Source organism: Bos javanicus, chromosome 29 (genome assembly GCF_032452875.1).
Source record: "Bos javanicus breed banteng chromosome 29, ARS-OSU_banteng_1.0, whole genome shotgun sequence".
NCBI lineage: Eukaryota > Metazoa > Chordata > Mammalia > Artiodactyla > Bovidae > Bos > Bos javanicus.
The window spans coordinates 4886170-4895946 of record NC_083896.1 but is presented as its reverse complement, the minus strand read 5'-3'; the positions used below and the strand labels follow the sequence as shown (position 1 = coordinate 4895946).

Genomic DNA, 9777 nt, shown 5'->3' with positions numbered 1-9777 from the left:
GTGGCAATATTTCAAGTTCTTGTTGGTATTGAGAACATGCCTAAATCTTTTACAGTGCGTACATGCATGCTAAGTCATTTCAGTCCTGTCCAACTCTTTGAGACCCCATGGACTGTAGCCCACCAGGCTCCCCTGTCCCTGGGATTCTCCAGGCAAGAATACTGGAGTGGGTTGCCATGCCCTCCTCCAGGAGTTCTTTCCTACCCAGGGATCAAAACTATGTTTTTTATGTCTTCTGCATAGGTAGGTGGACTCTCTACCACTTGTGCTACCTGGGAAGCCCAAAACTTTTTACAGTATTCCATTGTTATTCACTGGAGAAGGAAATGGCAACCCACTCCAGTTCTTGCCTAGAGAATCCCGTGGACAGAGGAGCCTGGTGGACTGCCGTCCTTGGGGTCACACAGTTTTTCTAAATAAACTAGTTTTTCTAAATAAACTAGTGTTTCTAAATAAACTAGTTTTTCCCCCTAGTTTATTGCTATTATAAAATTGACTTTGATTAACAAATATATATAGACACAGTTTTGTACATATATCTGGTTATTGCCTCTAAATATATTCTAGGAAGTAGGGTTGCTAAATTGGGGGATATGTTATTTTAAATAACTTTGATACATAAATTATATACTCAGTGTAGCAATCAACAGAGAATGAGAGCATTTCCTTACACCCATCCTCTCTAGACTTTCTAATAGGTTTTGTTGTTCCTTTAGATATTCCACAACCTTATTGGCATTGAAGGGGATCAGAATATTCCACCTTCCAAAAAAATGCCATTTTGGCATAGGGATGAGCTGAAGGCGATTGGAAAACAACAAACACAAGCTTGCTACCCTCCATCCTCCTGCCTGAGAGCAGGACATAAATTTCCCCTTACAAAGGTATTATACATTTCCATTTGTAAAGGTGTTCCCTCTCCTGTATCAGGAAGACCCGAGATAGCACTGAAATGAGTTTGTAGGACGCCTCTTAGTAAACAACCCTTACTTATCTTACATTTCCTAGTCATCTTCCACAACTTATTGCTCTTTTTTTTTTTTTTTAATTTACACAAACTTCTAGCACACTTTATTGATTTAGGGGCCAAACAGGGCAGTATTTGGACAGTTAAGAAAATGCCTCCTTGAAAATGATACATCCCAGTGCTGTTGAGTGATGTCAGTCACAGGATTTGAGGATGAAAAGGACAGTCTTTGGATGATGTTGCTTAGGATACTTGTTCATTTATTAAAAAGGATCCTTTCGCATGACGTGGATGGAAGAAGGCAGGAGTGTAGGGCTGTGATGTGTGCTGGGTGGTTGCCCTGAGCTTACCTACGAGGGCAGGTGGGCTGGTAAATCAGTGGGCTGGTAAATGAGTTGGGAAGGGAGAGACACCAGCCTGTCCCACCTGCCTCCTGATGCCAGGAAACTTGATTAGCTGAGCCACTGTCCCTGGAACACACTCTGTGTCCCTTTCCAGTGTGAAGATGACATTTTGATCTCATGCTATGGGGAACCAGTGTTAGTAGTCAACTTCCACCCTGATCCAGGCTACAGGATGACAAGGAGACAGTGTGACTTCCTGCATATCTAAGTTGGCAGGAGGCTCTGATAAAAGCTGAAGTCTTAGGGCACTGGCTTTTTGAAATATTGTCACCAGTCCAGAGTAAATGAAAATAATGCTACATCTCCATTTCTACCTATACCCTCCAGGTAGTGTTTTTTAAAATTAGTTTTCCCCTTTGTCTATACATTTTAAGTGGCTTCATGAAAGGAATTGCTTCACTGCGGCACGGCCTCTCTTCCCGTCTTGTACCCTCCATCTCCTCCCCTCCAGCCTTACCCTGACCACCCTCCCCTCTGCCCAGCATCTACAGGCAAGGACCAGGCCACGTGGTGATGAGCAGCTATGCAGTCCTGCCTAGCCTTCTGTTTCTGGGGTGTGGCTTTGGACAACATTGCTAGGATGCTGCAAACAGGACATCACGGGTCTGGGATGCATGGATGGCAGAGTGGAGCCCCTTTACTGTCTTATTCCACCAATGGGTGGTCAGTGTGGTAGGTGTCAGGGTGGATTTTCAAGGCCTTTTTATTATCATCTGATTGGCAGATCAAGGGTTCCTCTGTGATACCATCTTTCATGGACGCCTTTAGGGGATTGAACTCCTTGTGTATGAATGGCCATTCTGGGGGCCTTCCTGTGAGTCTCTGGATCAGCAGAGAGCCTGGGATGCTGAACTCAAGCACAGAATCAAGCTTCTCTTTCCTCTTCTCCATGAGGTCACCAAGCCTTTCTGCCTGCCTCACAGTCTGAGAGAAGCCATCTAGAAGAATACTATTTCTGCATGGAGAGATCTCCCAATTCTCAGTGAGCTCCGTGGCCGTTTCATCACTCATCAGTTTTCCAGTATCCATAGCTGCCTTCAGCTTTTCTCCCAGATCTGAGCCAGAAGACCCTTAGCATGGCAGACACAGACGTTTTCAGTAGATTTGGGTGCCTGGGAATGCTTGCTGGCTCCAGGTAGCCCGGGTACCTTGGGATACTCTTGAGTTGGTGCTGCCTTAGGCACCTTGGTGGCCTCTGAAGCCTCTCACTGCTCATCCCACACCCCTGTTGCTCTTTTTAAAATGATAGATAAGCCCTCTGTCTAAACACTTCTTTGGGTTTTCACTTCTTTTCTGTAGATTCTCCATGTACATAAAATATGTATGCTTTTCTCCTCTTAAACTGGCAAAATGCCAGTTTAATTTGCATGTCTCAAATACAGAACCTAAGAGCATAGAGGAAAAGTTTTTCATTCCTTTTAGCATAAAATACCTTCTTGTGTGTGGTGTCATAAAGTTGAATGGAGAAGGTATTAAAGTTGAAAAAATTTAAACAGTTCTCAAAATAAATTTCACAGTATCTTGCTTATAATAGAGAATGGATATCTAGAAATAGCTCTCAGATAGCTCTTATTCCAGCCCAGCAAAGCAAGATCCCTAAAGCTAATAATGAGTAAGAAATAATTACTTCCTTCTTTCTTATCTTCCTCCCTCCCCTCTCCCTCCTCTTTCTGTCTTCTATTCTGTTGAAAACCCCAACTGAAAACATACTTGATCCCTCAGTTGTCTTAGGTGCTGGAACTTAAAGTATGCATGTCTCTCTCTAGGAGTTTATAAATGATGGTGTGCAGATAGCTGCAATAAAACAAACGGTCTTGATAATAGTGACTTCCTAAGATCATGGCATCTGGTCCCATCACTTCATGGGAAATAGATGGGGAAACAGTGGAAACAGTGTTAGACTTTATTTTTGGGGGCTCCAAAATCACTGCAGATGGTGATTGCAGCCATGAAATTAAAAGACGCTTACTCCTTGGAAGGGAAGTTATGACCAACCTAGATAGCATATTCAAAAGCAGAGACATTACTTTGCCAACAAAGGTCCGTCTAGTCAAGGCTATGGTTTTTCCTGTGGTCATGTATGGATGTGAGAGTTGGACTGTGAAGAAAGCTGAGTGCCGAAGAATTGATGCTTTTGAACTGTGGTATTGGAGAAGACTCTTGAGAGTCCCTTGGACTACAAGGAGATCCAACCAGTCCATTCTAAATGAGATCAGTCCTGGGTGTTCTTTGGAAGGACTGATGCTAAAGCTGAAACTCTGATACTTTGGCCACCTAATGTGAAGAGTTGACTCATTGGAAAAGACCCTGATGCTGGGAGGGATTGGGGGCAGGAGGAGAAGGGGACTACAGAGGATGAGATGGCTGGATGGCATCACTGACTCAATGGACATGAGTTTGAGTGAACTCCAGGAGTTGGTGATGGACAGGGAGGCCTGGCATGCTGGAATTCATGGGGTTGCAAAGAGTTGGACACAATGGAGTGACTGAACTGAACTGAATGGTGTAATTTCATAGATGGCAAAAAGACTTTCCCATTGTAGGAGTATTTCCTGGTGAAATGAGCAGAGTCTTTGGAGTTAGACGCCTGTGCTTGTTCAGTTATATCTGACTGTGGCTTCATGGACTCTAGCCCACCAAGCTCCTCTGTCCATGGAACTTTCTAGGCAAGAATACTGGAGTGGGTTGCCATTTCCTACTCCAGGGGATCTTCCTGACCCAGGGATGGAATCCTCATCTCTTGTATCTCCTGCACTGGCAGGTGGGTTCTTTACCACTGCTCCACCCGGAGAGTTAGATGAGTGTGAGTTTAAAGTTTGTCTCTTCCGCTTGTCAACGGAGGCAAGTCTCTTAACTCTTGCTAAACCTCAAGGTGCTCATTTGCAAATTAATCATGACTCAAAAATTCTTTGAGAATTAAAGATTTTTTAGATCACATAGCCCAGGTTTTGCATTTGGTAAATATTATTTCCATTCTTTATTATTGCTTGAGGTTTCACATAAAAACAACAGAAGGTTAGGGCTGGTAGAATTTACCTTGAAAGAAAACCAAGTTTGGGTTCATCATGGTAAAGTTAAAAACAACAACAAGACAAAATAAAAAAAATATGAGGCTTAGAATGGGCAAGGATATATAGTGATTAGCTCAGGGTTACACAAGTTGAAAGTTAAAAGACTCAGGGTATAGTGCTTACAATGAGATCAATTCTTTAAGACTTTATCCCCTTTCAAAATTCAAATTACCTCAGAGAGAGATAACATCCTGAGTCTGGTTATCAGTTATAATTTAGTGCTACTGTTTACAGACCCAATAAAGCATTTCCTGAGATGATCATAACTTTTATATTTCATATAAAATCAGGAACTATAGATAAAGATGAAACAAATCACATACTCTGAGGAGGAAAAAAAAAAAAAAAAGGCAGGAAGAGGGCCCATAAATTCACCAACAGAGGGAGGGAGGATCTCTCTGCTAGGCATTTTCCTATGGTATTGCATTACCTTTTTTTGTTGTTGTTGTTTTTACTCCTTTGAAAATGTGAGATGGATGACATTATCTCCATTTTGAAGAAAAGATCTGAAGTTCAGTGAGAAATTTGGTGATGAGCAATAGAATCTGTTCTCAGAAGTGTATCAGCTTGACTTCAAATCCCATGGTATTCCCAATGTAGCATAATGCCTTCAGCCAAGTCTAGCTTCCTAATTAACAGCTCTGAAGTGAAAGTGAAAGTGTTAAGTCAGTCAGTCCTGTCTGACTTTCTGTGACCCCATGGACTGTAGCCTGCCAGGCTCCAGTGTCCATGGAATCCTCCAGGCAATAATACTGAAGTAAGGTCAACCTAGCTGCTCCATCCAGCTCGTTCCCAACATAAATTGATAGGCATTTTTTAGGGGAATTTAGAACAAAGTGACTTCTTTGATAGAAAGGATCATACCCAAAAGAAAACAGGAGCTTAAACTTATAACAAAAGTAGAAAAACTTAATTAGACCTAATACTTAAGAAAAGGGCTTCCTTTGTGGCTCAGCCGATAAAGAGTTAAACTGCAATGCGGAAGAGCTGGGTTTGATCCCTGAGTTGGACAGATTCCCTGGAGAAGAGAAAGGCTACCCACTCCAGTATTCTGGCCTGGAGACATCCACGGACTGTATAGTCCATGGGGTCACAAAGAGTTGGACACGACTGAGTGACTTTCGCTTCACTTCACTTAAGAAAAAAAGCAGGCTATATATATTTACTCTTACAACTATCAGATCAGAAAGGTACCCAAGTTTTGTCTCCCAAATCTCTTCTGTCCTCATTGCCCTCAATAGAGACACACTTCTTGGGGTTTGTCATAACAGTCATTCTTAAATTTTTGTAGCACTTGACACTTTGCCACACTTTGTATCTCTTTGTTAGCACCTCTGCTGTCAGTGACCATCCCCAAAGACAAGATAGGAAGGCAACTGAGGCTTTTTATTTTCCAGGCTTCCAGATCTGGTTAGAGTTTTAGGAAGAGTGGTAGAGAGGATGAAAACAAAACGGAGGGGACTTAGGGGCATGGCACGGGCAGTTAGAAGGACAGTTTGTCTCCTATATCGATTTTTTACAGTAAGCCTTGTTGGGATGAATGAGTAGGAGAAAATCTAGATAGGCTCTACACTTAGGCCTTAGTAACCCAAGTGTTTGCTCTGTTCAACTTCATTGTAAAAGATTATTGTTTATTTTGTGATTATGTCTGTGAAGTAAACATAGTCATTGTCATTATCCACAATCGTAGATTGAACAGATATTTTTTCTGTGGGGAGGACACAGAGAAGCACAGTGATTCCCAATTCCCAGAAGGTGCTAATGATCAGCAATAGCTCAAGTTCATCTTGTTCACCTTGTAACTTGGTGCATCAGACCAAGTAAATTGCTGCATACTTGTAGAAGACTGTGTTACTTTTTAGTAACACCTCTTATAGACACTTTTTATATCCTGATTCATTCCTGAAAGTGAAAGTTGCTCAGTCGCGTCGGACTCTTTGTAACCCCAAGGACTATACAGTCCATGGAATTCTCCAGGCCAGAACACTGGAGAGAGTAGCGTTTCCTTTCTCCAGGGGATCTCCCCAACCCAGGGATCAAACCCAGGTCTCCCGCATTGTAGGCGGATTCTTTACCAGCTGAGCCACAAGGGAAGCCCGATTTGTTTCCTATGGTACTACAAATGTGGAGGGTTATATCCCTTTGTCTATTGAACCCAGCCATATTCACATGACTTTCTTTGACCAATAAAATTTTGTCAGATGTGACATGCGGCATTCCATGAAATTGCTTTAGGAACTGGTATTTTGTTCATAACTATCTCTGTTTTCTCTGCATCTGTGATTATGGAAGAATAAGGTGAGATGAAATCTCTGTTAAACTGGTCAGTGAGTGTCCACAGTCAGCAGAACCCTCTTATGAGTCTACCACAGAACCCTCTTATGCATATGCAATAATAGTGTGAGTAAAAGATTTATTGTTTTAAGCCATTGAGTTTTCAGGCTGTTTATCTTTGTAGCATAACCTCATGAATCCTGACAGAGTGTCTAAGTAATATTTCTTGAATAAATGAATAATAACCTAATTCCATGGACAGAGGAACCTGATGGGCTACAGTCCATGGGGTTGCAAAGAGTCGGAAATGACTGAGTAACTAATACACCACACACTCACACACACAACCTTTTTTAAATGTTCACAGTTGACTCGCTATTTGCTATAGGAAGTTAAAAGTTGAATGCTACATTTTGCAAATAATTTATAAATATACTTAGCAAGCATAATTTATAAATTATAAATAATAATCCTATCTTCTAATCAGGAACAGTTTCATTGAGTAGTTACTAGGCAACAGGGTTTTTGTAAGATTACAATAAGCATGTGAAAGGAAAGGAATTAATTTGCTAATTCTTTAAATATTTACTGAGTGCCTACTGTGAGTCAGACATTTTGTTTAACATTTCCCATTATTCAAATATATAATACATGAGCCTGTTGAGCAGTTATTTTTTAGTTTTCACAGGAAGCTGCCAGGTGAATTCAATCCGAGCATTTAGGGAAGACATTACATTTTAATCTATTACATTGTTTCCCTCCCCCAAAGAGGAAACTGGGAGACATTTACACTTAAAGACACTCTGATTATTAAGGCAAACGATAGCTTAATGTTAGTGGAGAGGATCATTAAAATTTATACAGCCATCGATAAGGACCAGCCAGTTCCTTTCCAGAGCAGAAGTTTATTGAATCAAGAAGTCAGAAAAAGTCAAGGCTGGGAAGAAGCAGAGGACACATCATTGATTATGAGGCTTGGGGAAAAGGAAAGCTCTGGTCCTGAATGGAACTGAAGTAGCAGAGGAGCACAGCAGCAGGAAAATAGACAATGTGGACCAATTAAGACATTTTGCAAATTTCAGCTTCCAAGACTGGATGCTGTTGAGCTGAGCAGGAATATGGAAATTGCTTTTCCTTAGAAATGGGGGAGGGGAGTAAATAATTCTGTAAGAGCAAGATGAGCAAGGTGAGCAAGGTGTTTGTGCTGGAAGTGACCCTGGAAATCCCTCAGATATCTCTGATTGAGAAACTTGCATAGTGAGCCCTGGTGAACTGGCCAGGCTCACTTAAGCAAACAGGTTTTTATGGTCATCCCTGCAACTAAAGACAACATCTCCCTCACAAGGCATGATGTATAAGATCTTTGTAGGAAATCCACTTGAGAAGATTAGTTATTTGGGTAATTATCAGAATATTTTAAGTAAAACTATATAACAAGATACAAAAAACCATGGAAAGCCATATAAATTATCTGGAGAGTCTCACTGCCTTTGATCCTGTCTTTATCTCTTCCATGAAGGACAGAGAACAACTGTACATACTGTATTCCACTGACTGTAAATTCTACCCACTCTTCTCAGCCTATTTTAAGTTTTACCTCCTTTAAGGATCTCTCCTGCTGCCTTAAACTGGGTATATTTCTTTCAGTAAACAATTGTAAAATTTGAAATATAACTTATCATGGATGCCCTTTACAACCACATAGAAAGTCCAAAGATAGTAGAACCATTGTCTTACTTTATCCCACACAGAGCTCAGCATAGTGCTGTGTATATAATAAGTGCTTCGTTAATATTAATTGGCTTTAATTTTATGTTTTGTTTATAAGATTATCAATTTAAGGTTGTAGGAAATTTCTTTGGCTAATATATGATGCATTTTCTTAAAAAATGGAAATGTATTAAAATTTGATGGTCAAAATTTAAACCTACAAGTGGTACTTTTTGAATTTCAATGATACATACTGCTCAGTTCAGTTCAGTTCAGTCACTCAGTCATGTCTGACTTTTTGTGACCCCATGGACTGCAGCAAGCCAGGCTTCCCTGTCCATCACCAACTCCTGGAGCTTGCTCAAACTCATGTCCATCAAGTCGGTGATGTCATTCATCCATCTTAGCCTCTGTCATCCCCTTATCCTCCTACCTTCAATCTTTTCCAGCATCAAGGTCTTTTCCAATGAGTTGGCTCTTTACATTAGGTGTCCATAGTATTGGAGCTTCAGCTTCAGCATCAATCCTTCCAGTGAATATTCAGGCCTGATTTCATTTAGGATGGACTGGTTTGACCTCCTTTCAGTCCAGGGGATTCTCAAGAGTCTTCTCCAACATCACAGTTCAAAAGCATCAATTCTTCAACATTCGGCTTTCTTTATGGTCCAACTCTCACATCCATACATGACTACTGGAAAAGCCATAGCTTTGACTATACAGACTTTATCAGTAAAGTAATGCTTTTTAATATGCTATGTAGGTTTGTCATAGCTTTTCTTCCAAGGAGTAGACATCTTTTAATTTCATGGGTGCAGTCACCATCTGCAGTGATTTTGACTCCCAAAATAAAGTCTGTCACTGTTTCCATTGTTTCCCCATCTATTTGCCATCAAGTGATGGGACCAGATGCCATGATCTTAGTTTTCTGAATATTGAGTTTTAAGCCAGTTCTTTCACTCTCTTCTCTCACATTCATCAAGAGGCTCTTTAGTTCCTCTTTGCTTTCTGCCATAATGGTGGTGTCATCTGCATATCTGAGGTTATTGATAATTTCTCCTGGCAATCTTGAGTCAAACTTGTGCTTCATCCAGCCTGGCATTTTGCAAGATACACTCTTCATGTAAGTTAAATAATCAGGGTGACAGTATACAGCCTTGACGTACTCCTTTCCTGATTTGGAAACAGTATGGTGTTCCATGTCTGGTTCTAACTATTGCTTCTTGACCTGCATACAGGTTTCTCAGGAGGCAGGTAAGGTGGTCTGGTATTCCCATCTCTTTAAGAATATTCCACAGTTTGTTGTGATCAACACGAAGGATTTAGTGTAGTCAATGAAGCGGAATTAGATGTT

The 9777-nt window shown here is 40.9% G+C and overlaps 1 pseudogene; it reads right to left on the bottom strand.

The window, feature by feature from the left end:
- Positions 1–1502: 1502 nt before the first annotated feature.
- On the bottom strand, positions 1503–4435 carry LOC133240906 (adenylate kinase 2, mitochondrial-like; annotated as a pseudogene).
- Between the last annotated feature and the right edge of the window lie 5342 nt (positions 4436–9777).